We start from the raw sequence: 22,796 nt of genomic DNA on the forward strand, positions 1-22,796 counted from the left end.
AAAAAAAAAAAAAAACAGAAAGAGAAAGCATACTTTCTCCTTTTACTTGGCATCTCCAAATTGTTAATATGTATTAAACAGTCAACTGAGTATCCATGAGAAATGGAATAAAATATACAAAACCTGGGTAATTAATAAGCAGGTGATCTATAGTAAATTAGCCTTTATGAAAAGAAACAACACCCACCTTATCTGTTTCACAGAATTATGATATCTTAGGAGAGGGTAGTTGGAACTACAAAACAACAAGTATCAACTATTTTCCTTCTTGAAATGAATTTATTGTCTTTTAAAGATTATACTGTCTTTTCCATTTCTCATTGGTTTATCTATCTCCTTTTCTTCAACTTCTGTAGCATATAATTTATAACTTAATTATATAATTAACCATTTTATTTTTACTGCTTCTTGGGCTTATCTCTCCAAACTGGATACAGACTGATAATCATACTTTTTTTTTTCTCTGTCTTCAATTCACCTCTGTCAATTCATTCTCTGTCTTCAATTCATGGAGCTGAACCCATTTCTTATAGTTTCCCTCCTTTGGTTAATTTCTGTCCATATACCCCAAAAGAGTCATGAGTCTCCTGCTCATGGGGAATTGAATTGAATTGGGTTATTTTTCAGAGCATTTGTTTCCCAGGTTGCAAAGGCAAAGAGACCCTTGCATTGGATCCAAGTTCCAAGTAACCAACTAGGTGTGCAGGTTAGTGACACTTGCAGAGCCCCAACTGTTCAACAAGAATGAAGACAAAAGGGTCAGCCAAGACAGAAGGAAGACTGGGAATTAATTAGCTTATTAGTAACATATACTTACTGAATGTTGCGGGAAACCCAAACCCATGACAGTTGTCTTGATTTAGGAATGAATCTTACCTTTTCAGAGATAAGGCAAGAATATCCTCTTCTCTCATAATTATGTTGTATAACACTTGCTAGTTGGTTTTGTTATTTTTTTTTCCTCATGCATTACTCTATCCAGGGGAAACACGTTTAAAGATTTAGAAGATTGTCACTCACATCTTTCCACCAACTCGAGCCAGATGTAAACTCTCCTCTGGGAGTAGACAAAAAGGAACTCCCTTCTCAGGATCACATTTGGTTTATCGAGATGTGAGTAGATGCTTCCCCCAGAGCACAGAAGCCTAACTGAAAGACTCATACAGCGGGATGTGTGCTTTGTCTGCTTTGGAAACAAAATATGTTCACAAGATGATACGGTTTGTCTTGATCCCAAACTTCTTGATTTGCAAATGGGTAGTCTCAAAATTTCCTAGATATTCTGATATAAAGAATTCCAGACTTTTCTTAGGGTCATTGGTCTTGTATGCTATTATTGAGACTCCAAGGCCCTTTGCCAGGAGAAATATTTTTCAAGTCAGAAACTCCATCAACTGAATAATAAAGTTCTCTAGTTCATTTCTGTTTCACAGAACAATGGGATGTGAATTTTCTCCTATGGGTATAAAATATAGAACTCTAAAATAGGAAGGAAGACTAAAGGAGTAAAATCTCAATACTGGAACATATTTTATAGATAGTTATACATTTCTATGTTGTACGGACCTTAATAGGTGGCAGCCTTTCTTATTTTAAAAATTATACATACATTCCCTACCTATTTTATTGAGAACTTCAGGTCACTTTATAAAGACCTGCAGTAAAATAGAAATAATATGAATCATTTATTATCAAATGTATTTAAAATTCAAAAATAAAGAGTAGTAAAGCTCATGAACATCTATACAGCTGTTATAGTTGAAAACTAGGCATTCAACTTCTTTATTCACAAAAAACAGAGGAGAGGAGACAGAGTCAGTTACATATTTAACTTTCTCCATATCAAAAACTTGAAAAAACTTCTTGAGGGAAGGGACAATGTTTTTCAGAAATGAGATAGTAAAAACAATTTCTCATGTGGGGTTTCAAATTCTGCTGTGCATTTATTGTCTGTGTGACCTCTACAACTTAAATATCCCTTGTTTTTGTTTCTCAAGTGAAAATGGAAGTTTGGTTTAAAATCTAATGTGACAGAGAGGCTATTATTCCAAGAAGAATCAATGGACTTTATATCTTAATAGAATACCATGAAGTTTGGTTTAAAATCTAATTTGACAGAGAGGCTATTTTTCATCACTGGTTTTGCCAGAGCCTGAGAAAGGTATATACTTGGAATGCATTTTTTAAAGTATCTTACAACTTATACTTTCACTAGGCTGGGATTTGTTATTGCAGTCTCAGTTTCCTTCACAGAAACAAGATGGAATTGGGAGGGAGACAAACCATAAGTGACTCTTAATCTCACAAAACAAACTAAGGGTTGCTGGGGGGGGGGTGGTTGGGAGAAGAGGGTGGGGTTACGGACATTGGGGAGGGTATGTGCTTTGGTGAGTGCTGTGAAGTGTATAAACCTGGTGATTCACAGACCTGTACCCCTGGGGATAAAAATATATGTTTATAAAAAATAAAAAAATAAAAAAAAAAGATATAAAGTCCACCTCAAATCCAAAAAAATTCCTGTCCATTCATCTGTTTTAGAAACCAATCTTCCAAAACCAATCAATTGATATGTCTTACAAACCAATTTCCATTATGGAAGGAAAAAAGGAACAAGCGAAGGAAGGAAGGAAGGAAGGAAAAAAGAAAAGGTAAGTTAAAATCAGATGTGAGAATGTGTCTTTGATTGCTTACATAAAATTATTTTCTCTCCTCTCACTTACTTATCAAACCTGAGAAATAACCAAATTCAATTCAGTTATAATCCTTGATTATCCAGTCATAGTAATTCCATTTCACCTTACCATTTGTTGGTTAAGGATAGAGCATGAATACAGCTCTGGCCTAAGAAATGTGAAGGGAAAGTCTATTGTGGGATTCCAGGAAAAAGTTTCCTTTCTCTTAAGGACACACCAGAAAAATTCTCTCTTCACCCTCTTGGATCATCTTTTGTCTGCACTTGATAGAGAACTGCTGCATTTACCTTTCAGGAGTGAGGGAAGTCAGCTTGAGGAAAGAGCCAGGAGACTAGCTAGGTACATTCCAGGAGAAACACAGAAAGAACCCAGGTCCCTGCAGACATTGTTAAATCATTAATTTCACTGCCCAGGCATCACCCTAACTCTGAATTTGTCACCTGAAATAAGTCAACTTAATGTACAATTCTGGGGAGATGAATTTTCTTTTATTTGCAGACCAAAGCTTTGAAAGTTTAACCAATGGTTCTGAAATTTTAAAAAATGAGAAATTATTGATCTCTTAACAATGTGCTCATCAGTTAATCCTCCACAAGCATCAACTTCTTGAGAAAAGTGTTGGAAAACACCCTAACCAGAATTAGCAAGAACTTGGGATATGGGAACTATTTAAGAAAAGTTAAAGTTATTTCGACTGATTTCAGATATAAAAAGAAAGAAAAAAAACATAAGAAAAAGATAGCAACAACTGGAAGGCACTCTGAAAAGGAAACAAAACCTTCATATAATAGAGAAGTTGAAATACATTTTTAGCTGCTGAGAGCTCAGACTCCTCACAGAGTCTCACTGAAAGAATTAATAAATGATGTACTTGCCTAAGATGAGACTTTTTTTACACCAGAAAATAATGCATTATTTTTATTTTTTACAATTTAATTTTATCAATTAATCAGTTAATTCGCATATAGCATATTATTAGTTTCAGAGGTAGAGTTCAGTGATTGATCAGTTGCCTATAACACCCAGCGCTCATTACATCACGTGCCCTCCTTAATGCCCATCACCCAATTGCCCCATCCCCCACCCAGCTCTCCTCCAGCCACCCTCAGTTTGTTTTTCATAGTTAAGATTCTCTTATGGTTTTTCTCCCTCTCTCACTTCATCTTTCTTTATTTTTCACTCCCTACCCCTGTGATCTCTGTTTTGTTTCTTAAATTCCACATATGCGTGAAATCATATGATAATTCTCTTTCTCCAGCTGTTTATTTCACTTAGCATAATGCAAGATGAGATTTAAACCAGAAAAGAAGGAGTAGGTTGCAAAAAGCAAAGGAAAACAGACATTGGTGAACATGTGGTCATTCTAATAACAGTTTGCACAGGGTCCGTGGAAGGAATCTATATTTATGTTGTGTTTGTCTCAGACCTGTCAGAGGGGACTTTTTTTAGGAGCTTAGCCAAAATTTCCAATAAGGTGACTTTATTTTGTACAGCTGTAGAGCTGAGAGAGCCATGCTCTCTATCTTAAATATTCACTTAGCATGTAAAGAGACCGATTTCTTGATACAAAGCTGGAAATAATATTTTTAAGTTGAATTCTTTATTTTCTTCCAGTACAGATAGTTTATAAATTATAGAACAATAAATAACATTTATATAGCCTGTGATAAACATTTTTTTAATATTTTGTGAGCTTCACAAACACTGTAGTTAAAGTTATATGCCTGAATGATAAAGAGACATTCGATATTTAAACTTCAGGATATCTTGGAAAGTCGTTCTGCCTTCTTAAATATAAGCAAAAAAAAAACCAGACATTGTCATAAAATTCATCAGATCATGTAGTTTTGAACTTAGACACAACCCATTCTCCAACTGGCTAATCTCTAATGATATTCTTTGTATGTAGAACTCACGTGGTCAACGGAGTGAGATTTTTAACTTTTTCTTTCTTATCTTCCTACTTCTAACATGTACTTGAGGACTATCAACAAGAAAATTCTTCTGCTAAGGTTTCTCATAAAATTCTAAATTACATTTCTAAATTTACAGAATTTGCATTTAAAGCTATAATTTCTGATTTTCAGAAGGCTCAGAATGCTCTTTAAGAGCTTAGACTGTCCATTTCTAACGTTTGATATAACCTGGTATGGCTTTGAAGTGAAGGGAGACTTCAATAGTTTCTCTCCATGTTTCCAAGTTTACTGCTCTGAATTTTATGGTTTTGTTGCTGAAATAAATAAGTTTTTTTTTCTCTCCATGTATTTTCTATTAGTTTCTCTATGTAAGAAACCTTTTGATTTTTATCTATTTATTTCATAGCTGATATTAAATACTTTTATTTCTAATAGAATTTCAAGAGATTGTTTTGGGTTTTCAAACTGATTGATTTAAAAAATATAAACAATTCTGGTATTCTTGCTTACTCTTTTTAAATATGTACAGTTCTAATTCTACATTCTTGCCTTTGGAAACGTAGCGTCCAAATCACTGGTAATCAGCGTTGACTGTGTTTCCGAAAGGGTACAGATTTGCATTCAAGCTCAGTAACTTCCTACTTTTATCACACCCAAGCTTGGAAAAATGACTTACTCCTTCAAGCCTCAGTTTCCTCATGGGGAAACTGGGGATGTTTCTAACTGGGGATGGGGAAACTGGGAATGTTCTAACTTGTTGTCAGAAGCAAATTAAATAACACAGGTAAAAATTTGAGAGGGTACTTGACACATCATAGATACTCAAAACATAGTGACTACTATTATTTTTATATAGGTGTAAGATTCTTAACAATACATATTAATTTTGATAAAAGAAACTTCTGTCTTATTTCTGATTCTACTGGGGAAATCCCTACTGTTTTGCTCTTATCTATGATATTATCAGTTTGAGATAATCTCCGGACATCAGAATAGGAATTGAAGCATACAGGTGTTTGTGGAAAGCTCATAATTGAAGTTACCCATGTAATTCTGTATTTTTCCTTCATTACTGCATAACAAATAAGGAGGTAGAGGTTAGTTATATCTTTAAATTTATTGTTTACATGTTGGGAAAGTATCAAATCTGGATTAATCAAATATAAAGTTCTTCAGAATTAAATGAAGGGAATAAAAACAATTATAAAATTTTGAAGTCAGCTTTATGGAGGTATAATTTACACAGAATAAAACTGCTGCTCTTAGGTTTACATTTGATAAAGCTTGGCAAATATATATGCCTTATAGTCACCACTATCATAAAAATATAGTATTGTGGTGGGGTGACTGGGTGGCTTAGGCAGTTAAGCAACCAACTCTTGATTTCAGCTCAGGCCTCAGTCTCAGGAGCTCTGTATTCAAGCCCTGCACAGAGCCTCTAAAAAATATATGTATAATTGTGGTATTCAGTATAGTACCCACGAGCCATGATGGCTATTGAATATTTCAAACATGCCTAGTCTAAGTTGAGATGCGTTTTAAATGTAAAATACACACCAGATTTTGACAACCTGATATGCAGAATGTAAAATATCTTATTACTATTTTATATTAATTGCATATTAAAACTAGAATATTTTAGGTTAACATTAAATTAAATAAAATCTAAGATTAAAACTAATTTCACTTGTTTCTTTTTATATTTCTAGGATGTGTATTAGAAACATAAAATTAGTGATGCATCTCATCACTAGCAGTGAAGCTACTCTACATAGCCCTTTTAAAAATTATTTTTATTCATTTGTCAGTAAGCAGAGCAGCAGGCAGAGAGAGAGAGGGGTAAGCAGGGAGCCTGATGTGGGTCTCAAAACCAGGACACTGAGATCATGACCTGAGTCTAAGGCAGAGGCTTAACCCACTGAGCCACCCAGGTGCCCCTACTCTACATAGCTTTGAATTCCCTTAATATTTTAGAACCAACTTGTTAATTTCCACAAATGTCTACTGAGAATTTTATTGTAATTGCATTTCTATGGAACATCTGGGGAGAATCGACATCTTTTTTTTTTTTTTAATTTCATTTATTTATTTGACAGACAGAGATCACAAGTAGGCAGAGAGGCAGGCAGAGAGAGAGAGGAGGAAGCAGGCTCCCCGCCAAGCAGAGAGCCTGATGCGGGGCTCCATCCCAGGATCCTGGAATCATGACCTGAGCCAAAGGCAAGAGGCTTTAACCCACTGAGCCACCCAGGTGCCCCAAGAATCAACATCAATAATATTGAACATTTCAATCCATGAACATGATAGGATATATCTCTGCATTTATTTGCTTATTATTTTTATATAGTTTTTATGATACATAGACCTTGTATTTAAAGAATGCATAGTAGAATGAAAATCTGCTGGAGACTGAGTGGGTCAATCCAGTATATACCCCTGGAGTAAAAGAGAGTTAGAGGAGGGACAGATTTTGCCTGGAAATTGTGGATGATGGAAGTGATAAACATTCAGCTTCTTTCTCTGATTCTGCCTATGGCAATACTGGAAACAAAGATCACTGCCGTTCTCTGTCTTCGCTTTCCTTAGTGCATCTTTATGTACCTCTAGATTTGAGACTTGAATTATCTAATAGATTTAGGTTTTTGGTTGTGAACCTCAGTTTTTGGTGTTCTTGTTTTTGTTTTCCCCAATATTTTCATGCATAATTTAGTTGACAAGTAGCTTTATCTGGCTGCTAGTTGGAAACTAACTTTTTTCCCAGTGTTCCAAAATTCATTGTTTATGCACCACACCCAGTGCTCCAAGCAATGCGTGCCCTGCATAATACCCACCACCAGGCTCACCCAGCCCCCACCCCCTTCCCCTCCAAAACCCTCAGTTGGTTTCTCAGAGTCCACAGTCTCTCATGTTTTGTCCCCCCACCAATTTCTCCCAACTCACTTCTCCTCTCCATCTCCCCATGTCCTCTGTGTTATTCCTTATGCTCCACAAGTAAGTGAAACCATATGATAATTGATTCTCTCTGCTTGATTTATTTCACTCAGCATAATCTCTTCCAGTCCCATCCATATTGATACAAAAGTTGGGTATTCATCCTTTCTGATGGAGGCATAATACTCCATTTATATATGGGCCATATCTTCTTTATTCATTCATCCGCTGAAGGGCATCTTAGTTCTTTCCACGGTTTGGTGACTGTAGCCATTACTGTTATGAACATTGCGGGTACAGATGGCCCTTCTTTTCACTGCATCTGTATATTTGGGGTAAATACCCAATAGAACAATTGCAGGGTCATAAGGTAGGTCTCTTTTTAATTTCTTAAGGAATCACCACACTGTTTTTCAAAGTGGCTGCACCAACTTGCACTCCCACCAACAGTGTAAGAGGGTTCCACTTTCTTCACATCCTTTCCAACACTTGTTATTTACTGTCTTGATAATTTTGGTCATTCTCACTGGTGTAAGGTGGTATCTCAATGTCGTTTTGATTTGAAGCTCCCTGATGCTAATGATGATGAACATTTTTTCATGTGTCTGTTAGCCATTTCTATGTCTTCTTTGGAGAAGTGTCTGTTTGTGTCTTCTGCCTATTTTTTGACATGATTATCTGTTTTGTGTGTGTTGAGTTTGAGGTATTCTTTATAGATCTTGGATATCAGCACTTTGTCTGTACTGTCATTTATGAATATCTTCTCCAATCCTGTGGGTTGCTTCTTTGTTTTGTTGACTGTTTCCTTTGCTGTGCAGAAGCTTTTGATCTTGATAAAGTCCCAAAAGTTCATTTTCACTTTTATTTCCTTTGCCTTTAGAGAATATCTAGAAAGAAGTTGCTGTGGCCAATGCAAAGAGGTACTGCCTATGTTTTCCTCTAGGATTTTGATAGATACCTTGCATTGAGGTCTTTTATCTATTTTGAGTTTATCTTTGTGTATCTTTGTAATGGTCGAGTTTCATTATTCTACATATAGCTATCCAATTTTCCTAGCACCATTTATTGAAGAGACTTTTTCCACTGTATATTTTTTCCTGCTTTGTCAAAGATTATTTGACCATAGAGTTGAGTTTCCATATCTGGGCTCTCTACTCTGTTCCACTGATCTATGTTTCTGATTTTGTGCCAGTACCATGCTGTCTTGGTGATCACAGCTTTGTAGTAAAGCTTGAAATCAGGCAACGTGATGCCCCCAGTTTTGCTTTTCTTTTTCAACATTTCCTTAGCAATTCAGGGTCTCTTCTGGTTCCATATAAATTTTTAGGATTGTTTGTTCTAGCTCTTTGAAAAATGCTGGTGGAGTTTTGATTGGGATGGCATTGAAAGTATAGATTGCTCTGGGCAGTATAGACATTTTAACGATGTTTATTCTTCTCATCCATGTGCATGAAATGCTCTTCCATCTTTTTGTGTCTTCTTTTTCTTTCATGGGCATTCTGTAGTTCCTCAAGCACAGATCCTTTATTTCTTTGGTTAGGTTTATTCCCAGGTATCTTACGGTTCTTGGTGCTATAATAAATGGAATCGATTCATTTTCTATAGTTTCATTGTTAGTGTATAAGAAAGCAACTGTTTTCTATACAGTGATTTTATATCCTACCAGCTTACTGAATTGCTGTATGAGTTCTAGTAGTATGGGAGTGTCATTTGAGAAGAGAGAGAATTTGATTTCTTCCTTACCAAATTGAATACCTTTTATTTCTTTTTGTTGTCTGATTGCTATTGCTAGGACTTCTAGTACTATGTTGAACAAACAGTGGTGAGAGTGGACATCCTTGCTGTATTTCTGATCTCAAAAAAGCATTTGACTAGATACAGCATCTGGTCCTAATTGAAATGATTCAAAGTATAGGGATAGAGGGAACATTCCTCAACTTCCTAAAATCTGTCTATGAAAAACCCACAGTGAATATCATCTTCAATGGGAAAAAGCTGACAGCCTTCCCTTTGAAATCAGTTAGAAGCTATCTTAAGCCCGACATTATCTTAAGGTATTTTATAAGGCAATAATTTGAGAGAAATACAAATGAACAGTGAAAAATCTCATTTTTAAAGATTCTCAGAGAATCAAAGAAGTTATAACCCCCTCAGAGTTCATTCTGATGTTAGGAAAGCTCAGAAAAAAACAACTCTTTCCTTACTTAGGACCTAATCCTTTTAGGCTATGTAAAACCCAGTCTTTGCTTTGTCCCCTTTCTCCTGAGTATTTTTCTTAAACAATTTCAAAGAGAAATAAATATTGTAGTCACCTGTAATGGGAGTCTTGCCTTGCTGCTATTCAGTAACAAAGATACTTTATTATTTTTTAAAAAGATTTATTTATTTATTTTAGGGGGAGGGGCAGAGGGAGAGAAAAAGAGAGAGTCCTAAGCAGACTCCATGCCGAGCATGGAACCTGACAAGGGCCTTGATCCCATAACCCTGAGATCATGACTGGAGCCAAAATTAAGAGTCAAATGCTCAATTGACTGAACCATCCAGGCACCCCAAAGATAGTTTAAATAAAATAGACATGATCCCTGAAAGGGTAAAGGCTTAATATGCAGATACAACATTGATAGGCATCAGAAATTTGACTGGGTTTGGAAGAACTACAGCAGGACAACTTCTTATGAACCTATACAGGGAATACATGCATTTTTTATGTTCACTCAAAGCAGAATTCACTCACAGAGAACTTATTATCTTCCATTCTATGTCCAGCTCCTCTGGATCTTATTGAGAAATAGTACGTGTTGGAAGGCCACAGTAGGGGTCACCAAGTGCCATGTTGAGGCCACCCAAAGATTCTCTTTTCATCTTTCCTCTGTAAGTTTTGGAAGTTGTAAGTAATGGAAGGTATGTAACTTCTTTCTTATATTCATATTTTTTATATGAATACCTGAGCAGAGATTGCTGTTTCCTTTAAAATCAAAGAAAAAAGTGCACTGGATGGTACTTTCAAGAGAATGGCATTAGAGGTTGTGCCTCAATAACTATGAATTCAATTGGATATTACTTTAAGATATTTTAAATTTGTGGGAGTCTACGTGTTTTTTTTAAAGATTTTATTTATTTATTTGTCAGAGAGAGAGAGGGAGAGAGAGCAAGCGAGCACAGGCAGACAGACTGGCAGGCAGAGACAGAGGGAGAAGCAGGTTCCCTGCCAAGCAAGGAGCCCAATGTGGGTCTCAATCCCATGCCGCTAGGATCATGACCTGAGCCGAAGGCAGCTGCCCAACCAACTGAGCTACCCAGGCATCCCGGGAGTCTACGTATGTTAAAGAAAAAGGGATTTCCATCAAATTTGAATGTATTTAGAATTCCATAGAAAAGGCATTTCCATAACCTAACTACCAGAGAAACACACACTCCAACAAAGGGATATAGGTTAGAGAATTGGATAGCTCCTATTAGACCACCTCCATCTTGAATTTTTATCATCAGTGATGTAAGGTTCAGTGAATCCCCCAGGAGTCTGTCAGCCTTTTAGTTAAACTTCCTTAAAGTGATAGCTTCACACATTCTGATAAATTAATCTCAAAGTTATATGGTATGTTATCCCCCTAATTTGTGTGAAATTGCACAATTGTTTCTTGGTGGGTGAGCATGTTTTAAATCTGGGAAGATTTAGAATTAAGTATACAAATGTCTGAGAGAATCAAGTCCATACCATTGATTATATTTTTTTGGCAATCTGTGTGTATTTTTCATTTTATATGGCAGCAATATTTTAGAGATTCTGACATGCTAGAAAAATGGGTTAGTAATATATTTCTTATTGATTTATACTTGTTATTTATATAGAGTTTTGAAGCACTTAGAACACAAGGCTCGCCATATATGTTCAAATTACCAGATACATAAAAGTTATTTAAGTACTTGGAAATAATTTGTTTATTAATTCAGACAACCCAAGTACTTAGAAAGAAAGTATAAATTTAATGAAATTGTAAATGAAACCAAATATTTTCCAAAGGCAATTAGGTGGTTGGCAAAATTTGCTAGAATTTTAAATAGAATTATATGAAATGTAACTCAAACAAAAGCTTCTTAAAAGAGATGATAGGTTCTTATGTTTGTAGCTTTAATGAAATGAGAATTTTTAAAACAAAGTAAAACTATGAACTGACTTTTCTGCATACCAAAATATCCTAAAAGTTACCCCAAAATTCTTATGTAACATGTAAGTAACAGAAGTAACCCAGTTTTTAAAAGAAGTTTTCTGTTTTCCCTGGCATAATACCTATTTAATGTTTGCCTATATTAAATATTAAGGCGTGTGCTCAATCTTTTAAATTTCCCATGCATAGACAATGCTTGATCTTTACTTAGAGGATTTGGGTGGTGGTAATAAGCTTCTTGTACAACAGGCAGAGAAAAGGCACTAGTTGATTGGCATGACTGATGGAAGAATGCCTCCAGTTACCCACAACAAATAGTACTAATTCATCATAAAGCCCACTGCATATTTTTTCCCTAAAAGAGATACACATTGAGCCTCAATTTTAAGTAGGCTCCACGACCAGGGCAGAGCCAACACAGTGCCAACACAGAGCTTGAACTCACAACCCTGAGATCATGACCTGAGCCAATATCAAGAGTCAGATGCTTAACTGATTGAGCCATGCATGCACCCTATATTGACCATCAATTTTAGATTATAGAATTAGTTCTGAAGGGCTGCTAAAATGATGGACCCAAAGCAAGAGAACTCAATAAATTGTTATTCCAAGAGTTTCCTCCCCCAAAGCTGTTCTTTAAAGATCCAAAGTTGTACTAATAACAATACTGCAGGCTTCATGGATACTTATTCAACTGGCATTCATTGGGTAGCTACTATGTGACAAGGACTGGAAATGTGGAGATGAGGACATAGATGTTCCCCTCCCACCAACCTTTAGATAGAACCTTCTAGATAGAAGGTAAACAATTAAAGAAGTAATGTATAGTACAGTGTATTAGGAGCATTCCTCAGGGTGAGGGAACACATTGTAGGGATCCCTAATCTAACCTTCAATGATATAGAAAAAATTTCAACAGATATTAACCTTGAATAGTAAGTAGGCATTATGTTTGCTTATTTTATTTCATAGAAAGGAAAAAATTATAAAGATGATGTTTCAGTGATTTCTAAGGTTGCTTTGGATATTGACAAGTGAAAGGAAAACATGCCAAAAATAAATTCCTCCTTTGGCATCATGGTAAAAGTGGAAATAAATATATTTGCATTATTGAACTAACAAAGCTCAATTTTTAGATTTTTTAAGGAGAGAATAAATAAGTTGTACATTTCCTGCACTGTAACTGAGTAGGACAAAAGGTTGGGAAGGGTTGGACATGCATGGCAAGAACTGGAATATATAACCAGTGTCCTAGTTTTTCAGAAACCTGGAAGCTCATTGTTAGGTGATGATCCAAATTGGACAACTGGTGCAATGTGAAACTTCTCCCTGATGATATACTATGCTCTGGTGGAAATTCTACGAAGTGCCACAATCATGTCAGAGTCTGATAAAAGTGATCAGTTTTTTTGGCACAGAGGTATAAAATATCAAAGCATACAAATCTAAGCGCTAAATTTAACATCTCCTATGCTCATTGAATCTAAAAATATAAAGAACAGATAACATCCCAAAGAGTTAGATGATGCATTTGTGGAATTTTACACCTGGGCTTCAAACAGTCAATTTTTGCTTAAATTTTAATAGATTTTTCTTTCATTTAAATTAAAAATTTTTAATTTTCTTGTATATGTTGAATAATCAATAGATAATTTTAAGACCTTGTTTAAAAAGTGGTATTTCTATGCCAATGTTAGGGCCACCATTTCCTTCTGCTTATGGAGTGGTGAGATAATTTGTTACATTCATAAAAGTTGAGATGCTCCAAAGTGTCCTAATCTATGCCTCATTAAAAAGACAGGTTTCCTAAGTTGTTTTGTAAAATCCTTGAGTCATTGAATGTTTCATTGCTTAGCTTGGTCCATGTTATATATGAGATGCTCAATTAAAGTTTGTTTAATTGGGGCACCTGGCTGGCTCAGTCAGTAGAACATGCAACTTGATCTTGGGGTCATGAGTTCAAGCCCAATGTTGGATATAGATCTTACTTTAAAAAGTAAATAAAGTTTGTTTAATTACATATAATTGTGTTGTGTTGAACTCGTGTTGCCTTGCATTGAATTGGGTTAGACTAAGTTGAATTGCGTTTGGAATAAATTGACTTGGATTATGGGCAATTGAGTTGCACTGAAATGAATTCAACAGGATTTGCTAGACTGATGAAGACCTCAGGGGCCATGGCCACAGGATGAGTAAATAAGCAATTTAATATATAACATAAAATAGTATAATTGGTGTTGTAACAACTGGAGAACGATTCACACTATGGGCTATGAGATCACTACATTCTAAAATTGTGCATTGTAGTGGCCTTGGGAAGTAATAGAAATAAATATTGAGTCCTATGCCAGGGCAACCATATATGATTGTGTCCTACACAAAGGTCACTGATGTACAAGGCAGTGAGTAGTAACCCTCTTTGTGTTCCACTAACCAAGCTATTGCCCTTATGATATCTGTCTTCTGACATTTCCAGAAATAATTTTCCAATTCAGTTATATTGTCACATATGAGTATGGACTGAAATAATTATTTTAAGTGAGGAAACAATTGATCTTATTTTCTTTTAGAACTCAATATAAAGAATAGTTGACAGGCTGGGAGATCATCTAACCATTAGTTCAATAATCTTTTTGGGGTGTTTGCATCAGAGAATTTTATATCTCCCATCTCTTTGGTTGCTAAACTTCATTTTATTTGCTTGATCTTCTTCCTATAACCTACCTTCTCAATGTTGGAATCCTTCAAGGATCCATCTGAAATCACCTTACAGTATCTCTCTATACTTAGTCCTAAATAGTCTCTTTCATCTTCTGATTTTAGATACTATCTGGTGGTCTTCATGTCCCTGATCCTATACAAATATCCCTTTGCTCCACTCCTGTTGTTCAACTACCAACTTGGCTTTATTTGAATGTCTCCCAAGTAACTCAAGAATAAAATGTTCCAAATCAAAGTATTTTTTTCTCATTGAAAACTTTTCCTTCCTGTGTCTTTCCAGTTCCACTGAATGCCATTATCAGTATCTAATTCCTTTATGCCTCAAACCTGTGAAGTCCCTTTTGATCCTGCTCTTCCTGCAAACCTTGTTCTCTATTTTCAATTTTCAATCCCCATAAAGACAAGTGGTTTTCAAAATGGGATCTGAGAAGAATGGGTCATTATTGAAAATCAAAAAATGTTCATGGTCTATGCAGAAATCCATGTTATCTTTCTATATCCTAAGAATATATTGAGGCTCCAAAAAATGCATATGTTAAGGATATGAACACTTGCCTATTTTTAGAAAAATTATGATATCTGTATAATTAGTCATTGTGCAAAGTGCTTGGGACCTCCTACTCCTACACATGCATTTTTTTTCTATCATTGAGCCCTCTGATATTGTGATTTATAATATGAAATCTATATTTGGTCTTGTCTTTCTTGGCACAGAGCTCCTAAAACCCTTGGAATTTCCTAAGTGAAGAGAGACCAAGGTGTTTCTTATTATGTTAATGAGCAGACTTAAGGATAGGGGCTGGCTGCCAGGAGAGCCAGCTGTGTGATTACAGCAACTTTCAGTCCCACCCTCCCACCACCACCCCCCACCTCAGGGGAGGGAAAAGGTATGGAGATTGAATCCATTGCCAATGGTCAATGATTTAATCGCTTCTGACTACTTAATGAAGCCTCCATCAAAATCCCAAAGGCCAAGGTTTGGAGAGCTTTGGGGTTGGTGAATACTTGAAGTTGCTGGGAGAATGGCACTCTGGGAGAAAGCATGGAGGCTCTGAGTCCTTTCCTCAGACTTAGCCCTAAGTATCTCTTCCATCAGCTGTTCGAGTTATATACTTTGCAATAAACCAGTATCTAGTAAGTAAAATGTTTCTCTGAGCTCTGTAAGCCACTTTAGCAAGTTAATCAAACCCAAGGAGGGAATTCTGGGAACCTCTGATGTGTAGCTGGTGCATATGAAGGACTGTTGACAATCTGGGCTTGTGAGGGAGTCAGTCTGAAGTAGAAGGAGGGTTCATTGAACCTCTGATCTGTAGCCAGTCAGTCAGAAGCACAGGTAATGACCTGGGCTTGCCACTGGCAACTGGAGTGGGGAGGCCATCTTGTAGGACTGAACCTTTAACTTGTGGAACCCGATGCTAGCTCCAGGTAGATGGAGTCACACTTGCTTTTTAGTCTTGTGGGGAAAACCCTTCCCTTCCACACATTGGAATTGAGTCCAGGAACCTAAAAAGAAACTCAAAGAGGACAATGGACAAATATCTGACAGAATTTTAGGTTATAACACTATAATTACCACATGGAAGGTGTATTTAACTGCACATTCTCCAGCTTCATGAGGATACTTGTGTTTTCATGATGCTCCCTGTTCATTGCTACTAAGAAAAAACTAATGCTCATTTAGTACAACTGTCCCCAGAGACTAGATTCTCATTTGTCTAAACTAGCATATGGTCAATATAAAGTAATTGTTAAATTCTCTGACTACCAATTCAATTAACTAGTGAGACCTGTAGTGCTGTAATTAACATCTAACTTAAAAGTCTGGAGACTATTACTGGGATCTAAACTGTCAGCCTTGTGAATTATTCAAAGACTAGTTAACCATGACTTTTGTCTCCCTGCCCTTTATTGAGGTTCATTTTCCAGGTCAGATAGTGGGTCACAGAATGTGGTTTAGGAGCAGTGGAAGGCCATTAAGTTTCTCCATAAACTGTTTTCTTGTAGCATTCCTCTGTAGAAAATGGTAGTGTCTCTACATATCATGTAACAATCATCCTGGGGACAAGGACTCCATCATCCTGGGTACAGCACTGCAATTACTGGTCTGCTCACTCCTTACTTTGTGTGTTCTTAGTCCTGTGTGACGCCGTTCTTATTCTCAGAACTTCGTGACCTATGACTCTAGCATCAAGACTTACTATGTCTTAGCATCCGATAGGACAAACCCTCTTTCTTTATACTGTTTTCTTTCACCTTTCATTAAGAAATAGGTCCAATTTTCTTGCTTCTTTTCATGTCTCATAATTTTTGATTGACTGTGTATAAAAGAAAGATAGAGAATGAAGTAAATATTTAGGCCTAAAAAAGAGGAGGTTCCTTCTGTCTGGCAAATAGAGTGGAGTCTTGAGTACTTGGAGACTATGGGTAGACAGTAGCCTCTAGAACTTGTGCCTGAGGGTGGTCTCTGTCAGCTCCCCTGTCCTGCCTTCCAACTTTTTCCTGAGTTCCAAAAAAGGCTGGTGACAGGGCAGCCTCCCTTAATACTTTGGGACCCTAGAGACTCCAAAGCCTCATGCCAGGTCACATTCAGGCTTGACAATTGTGTTAGAATTTACACAGGCTTCTTTACTCACTCCTGCTATAGACCAAGGACAGCAGCAGCTGTAGGTCTTGTCTATCCTGAGAAGGTTTCATCACTTTCTGAATTTTTGTTTGTTAGGCTTCTTTGCTTCCTCAGCCATTGGCTCTGTTTAAATATACAACATTATTTTCCAGACTGTTCTTATTATTAGGATGAGAATGCAACATTCTTGCAATTTTCTCAATTGTGAGCTAAAGTGGAACTCCTTTAATGGTATGCATAACTCAGGTGGGCCCATATTGTCCTTTTCTTATCTGGTTTTGAAATGACCCTTACACCAGGCTCAGTTTACTCTTTTTAGATTTTCTGTAATAACTTGCAAAAAAATTGGAATTCCCTGTTCTTTGAAAGCTTGTTGGAATTCAGTTTTTCAACTATCTTGGCCCTAATATTTGAGGGGTAGGGTGCCTGACTTATACTCTTATTTCTTTAATGCTTATTGAGCTAGTAAATTTTTCAGTTTTGCTCATGCGTGTGTGTGTGTGTGTCCTTAACATTTTTTACATTATATAATGTTTCAATTTATTGGTATACTTTTTTTAAGTCTCAGTTCTGGAAGATTGGAACACAGAGATAGACCAGTCTCAGTCCCTACCCTCTAGGAGCTAGTAATTAAAAGGGAGAGGCAGACATATTGCTACTTCAAACTACATGGAACTACGAAGATGGGCTGAGTAGGCTTCACAGGGATAGCAAAGAAATCACACCTCTGAATTTATCTCAATCTAAGGTCTTTACTTGATAAATAAGAAATTTAGTTTTATGGAACTCAAGGAGATTGTCCATGAAGCAAAATTAAAAGAGACTGGGATGTAAGCTAAGATAATCATTTCTTAGTTCAGGGTAAGAGATCTTTCTAGTAATGGACAGCTGTTAATCTGCTATGCAGACCCACATTGTGTGCTGAAATGCCAGGGGAAGATTAAGTAGCCATTAGCTTGTGGTAATGATGTAGTCACAAAGTAAATTATCTTTTAAAAAATATTTATCTGTGGTTATTTCCTGTTGAAATATTTTCATATTGTTTAGTCACATCTTCTTTTTCCACAAACTTATCTTTCCACAAACTTGTCTTCTTGACCTAAGTAATCACTTTTGTTTTTATTAATCTTCTCTATTTCTCTTTAGCTCCTTATTTCTTTGATTTATGCAATTATTTGTTTCTTCATTTCTTTGCATTTATACTGTTGATCTTCTAACTTTTGTTGATTACTTAGCACTTTTTAAAATTTAATATTTTATTATAAAAAACTTAACATGTATAAAGGTAGAATAATATATGCTCCAATTGCCCAACCGAATCTAAGTATGATCAACTCATGGTCTCTTCTCTTTCTTCTGTACCCATATCTATCCTCCCTTTATTATTTTAAAGAAAATCTTAGATATTATATCATTTTATTCAAAAGTTTGAGTGTCATTTCTAAAAGATAATGACTTTTTAGAAACTTAAAATACCATTTTCACACATCGAAAATATCAAACTAATACTATAATATTAATAAATATCCAGTCAGCATTCCAGTTTCCCCCATCATCTCCTGTTATGTCTGAATCCATACATATTAATTGGCTGATACATCTCTTAATTCATGAATTCTTCCATCCTTTTTCTTCCTTGAAGTTTATGTGTTGAAGCAATCCTGTCGTATGTTCTGCAGCATCTCTCACAGCCTGAATTTTGTTGTCTGCACCCCATGGTGTCCCTTAGCTTGTTCTTCCATCCCCTGCAACCTATTTCTTGCTTCATGTAGTTGAATCTAGAGATCTAATCAGATTTCAAGTTGATTTTCTGGCAATCCTGTGTCACAGGTGGTAGGTCTCTGTCCTTCTACTGGGAGGGGCAGAATGTCTAATGTCTGCCATTTAGTGAAGTTAGCAGTCACCGATGAGCATTGTCTACCTTCACTACATTCATTCTTCAGAATTTTTAAAGGATGATATTCTCATGTTATAATTTCTCCTTCATTTGGTAGCTTGTATAGTATTACCAAGGAAGATTTCTGCTATCAGAAATTTGGTTAGGTTGAGACAATTTGATTTGCAAGCAGAGGTTACGAGGTTTATGGGGGGGATTTTTTTTTTTTTTTACGTTATATAATAGTTTTCAACGATAATGAGTTGGTTCTCTACTATCCCTCAAAGATGAATTTTTCGTGTCTTATGAACTCATGAATTTAAACATATGATAAATTTATATCTATATTGTAATTATTATCTTTATGATGTCCAAAGTGTCCCAGCTGTGTCTAGTGGGAACCTCTTGAAATCACCTTCTGAGTCATCTTTGAGAATTTTTTTTCCTGTTTTTATTTTTTAAATTTCTGTTCATTTTGTTGTTGGTGTGGTTTTTTTCTATTTTATTTTGTTTTGTTTTGTTTTTGCAAAGGAGATATCAAAATGACTACGTCATGAGAAAATGTTCCAGATTTATCTTGCACATATATTCCCCAGATTCAGGATTAGCCATTTTCTCCAGAAACTGTGCTTCCCCTTAGTGGGAAATGGTATTTAGAAAGCAAACAAGCTGGGTGCTTTGGTTACTGCTTTGCTAATGGACAGCATTTTGTGATCTGATAAACTTATTTAGATTATATGTTTACTTTCTAAATTCTGTTTTAGCCATATATTACAAAGTTTTACTACTAATATTTTCATTATCATTTCATTATAACTATTTCTTGATTTTCTTTTAATTGAAATGTTGCTTAGCAATATGTTATTATATATTCATTGAACATGGGCTTTTAAACTCTTTGCTTTTAACTTCTCATTGTGTTGCCTTGTGGTCAAGGAACATAGTTGGTCTGATATTGATAATTTGCAACATATAGAGGCCTATGTCATGGCCTAATAACAGTCCATATCTATCAATGTTTTCACTTGGATTTTAAAAAGTACAATTCATTGGTCCTGGTAATGTGGAAGAGAGGCCTAGGTATAAATTCCCAAGAATGACTTTTCAGATTTCATCTGTTTTTACCTTCTTCTTCAGCCTGGTGGAGCGTTTGTGCTGCTCAGTTGTTACCAGTAGACATAGACATCAGAGACCAGGGCCAACATAGCCGCTGATATCTGTGGTGAAAGGGCAGGCAATGATTTGGCCAAGGCATGTGGGAAGAAGCTTTCTTCCAATTAAACTTTTCCTTGCTGCCTCTGGTTGTCATCTGTCCCAAGATCCAGCTTCCTATCACATACACAAACACCACACACACACACACACACACACATATACTGCATACTCCACACCTCATCCCTCCCATCCCCTGCACACACACACACCCACACACCATGTCACACACACCAAGCACACCACACCAAACATACTGCACCAAACACACCACATCACACCCCACACATACACACCACATTACACACACACATATACCATACATACACACATGCATGCACACACAAACCTACATCACACATATTACATACCACACACCAGTTCAAGATAGATTTCAAGCCAGCCTACAGTTTTTATGGCTTATTGGTTTCCTCTGGCTTCTATAGATTCTCCAGCTTTGATTTTGACTCAGTAGCTTATTAAGGTAAGCTACAGGTAAGAAAGGTAAGAAGCAGAATCTTCCTCGTGTCCATTTGTAAGCTAAGTTATTGGGTTAACACCATTTGAAAATTAAATCATAGACAACATCTAAGACATTAATGTCTTAACTTAAATGTTATGTGAAATGGTCTTGAAAACCACATCAATCTCTTGATTTAGCGAGAAGGGGGACTCAGACTTCAGTGAAGTCATAAACATCTTCAGAACTAAGTATTTCTAGATGCTTTTAAGAAGGAAAAAGAGAAGATAGCAAAATTAGATATTTGAGCCTTTGTGTCCATGAAAAGATGTTTTATTTATGGGGGAGGGGGCAGGCAACATTATGGAAGAGAAAAAATTTGAAATGTTCTAATATTTAAAGTGTTAAGGAAGATCTAGTTAGGGAGCACCTGGGTGGCTTAGTTGGTTAAACGACCAACTCTTGATTTTGACTCAGCTCATGATCCCAGGGTGCCCAGATAGAGTCCCATGTCTGTTGGCCCTGTGCTCAGCAAGGAGTATGCTTCTCTCTCTGTCCCTCCCTTTGTCCCTCCTCTCACATGCTCACTCTTTAAAATAAATACGTAAATCTTAAAAAAAGAAAGATCTAGCTAGACTTTTTTATATATTTAGCTAAATTTCCTAGTATTATTTATTGAACAATGCATTCCTCTCTAATTACTCTGTGGTTCTTTCTTTACCATTCAGCAAGTTCTTATATCAATACTAAAATTTATTTTCAACTGGTCTGTTTAGCTGATATACTTATTGAATCTTTCATACCCTTGTTTAAATCAGCCTTAAAATATATTTTAATATGGCAAGTCCTTCCACTTTATTATTCTCAAAATAGCATTCATTTTTTCCTCATCCATTTATTATTCCAGAAGAAAAACATCAGGAACACTTTGTCTTTAAAATTCTCAGTTAAAATAATTTATTTCTTCATAGTATTAGTAGTAATTTCCATAATGATTAACATTTTGCCTATCAGTTTTAGGCTACAAGATGTTCCAGGTGCTTTTTCTGCAATATATTTCTTCCTTTCAAAAATTAGTTTAGTCAGATAAAATTATAGTAATTTTTAAGTGAGGGAACAAAAGTTCAGAGAAATAAGTAGCTTGTTCAAGGTCACAACACTAGTAAGTAGAAGAAATAGAATTTAAATCCAGATATTTTTACCTCAAAGATGTTATAGTCTTCCTTGCACTGATTCATGCTGTACTTTTCAACTGGTAAAATAATTGCTTTATTCACTTATTTTATAAGGTATATTTTTAAAATGAAAGACATTTACACTTAAAAAAATGAAAGAGAGAGAGATGGCTGAAGGAAGCACTGGTTGGAGAGGAAGGGCCGGAGAATGGGTCTGAGTTCAATGTCATTGGCAAGCAAATGCTAGGTGTCTCAAGGACAGCAAACACATCCATTAAGTATGTCCCATATATCCAACTGCCATGCTCCATTCCCTGACCTCTTCTCAATGGTCTTTTTCTCTTGCTCCCAAATTCCATTTATATATGCTTGGTTTGATTTTAAAAATGTAGAGGTAAATAAACATAATGATGACTGAAGAATAAAGATAATAAGTGGTATCTTTTTCTAAGCCATACCATGTGCAAACTCTTCAGCTAATTACTTCATCTAATCCTTATTTCTCTCAATTCACACATGACGAAACTTGGCCTCAGGGAGATTAAGTAATTTGCCAAAAAATTAAAAAATAAGTAAAAAGTCACAGTTCTTAAGTTGTGGAAATGGAATACAAACCAATACCTGACTTTTTCCCCCCAATTGCCTTAGGAAATAAATAAATAAATAAATAAAATGGGGGCAAAATGGTGAGGCTATCAACTGTAAGTCAAGTTGTAAAGGCCTATCTAACCCATCAGCTTATTTTTTTTTTTTTAAAGATTTATTTATTTATTTGACAGACAGAGATCACAAGTAGGCAGAGAGGCAGGCAGAGAGAGAGAGGAGGAAGCAGGCTCCCTGCTGAGCAGAGAGCCCGATGCGGGACTCGATCCCAGGACCCTGAGATCATGACCTGAGCCGAAGGCAGCGGCTTAACCCACTGAGCCACCCAGGCGCCCCCATCAGCTTATTTTGAGACACTTCCAGTCACAGGAAGTAACCAAAAAAACCAAGTTGAGTGCTGAGTCTTCCTCCCACATTTCC

The sequence above is a fragment of the Mustela nigripes genome, chromosome 3 (assembly GCF_022355385.1).
Source record: "Mustela nigripes isolate SB6536 chromosome 3, MUSNIG.SB6536, whole genome shotgun sequence".
NCBI lineage: Eukaryota > Metazoa > Chordata > Mammalia > Carnivora > Mustelidae > Mustela > Mustela nigripes.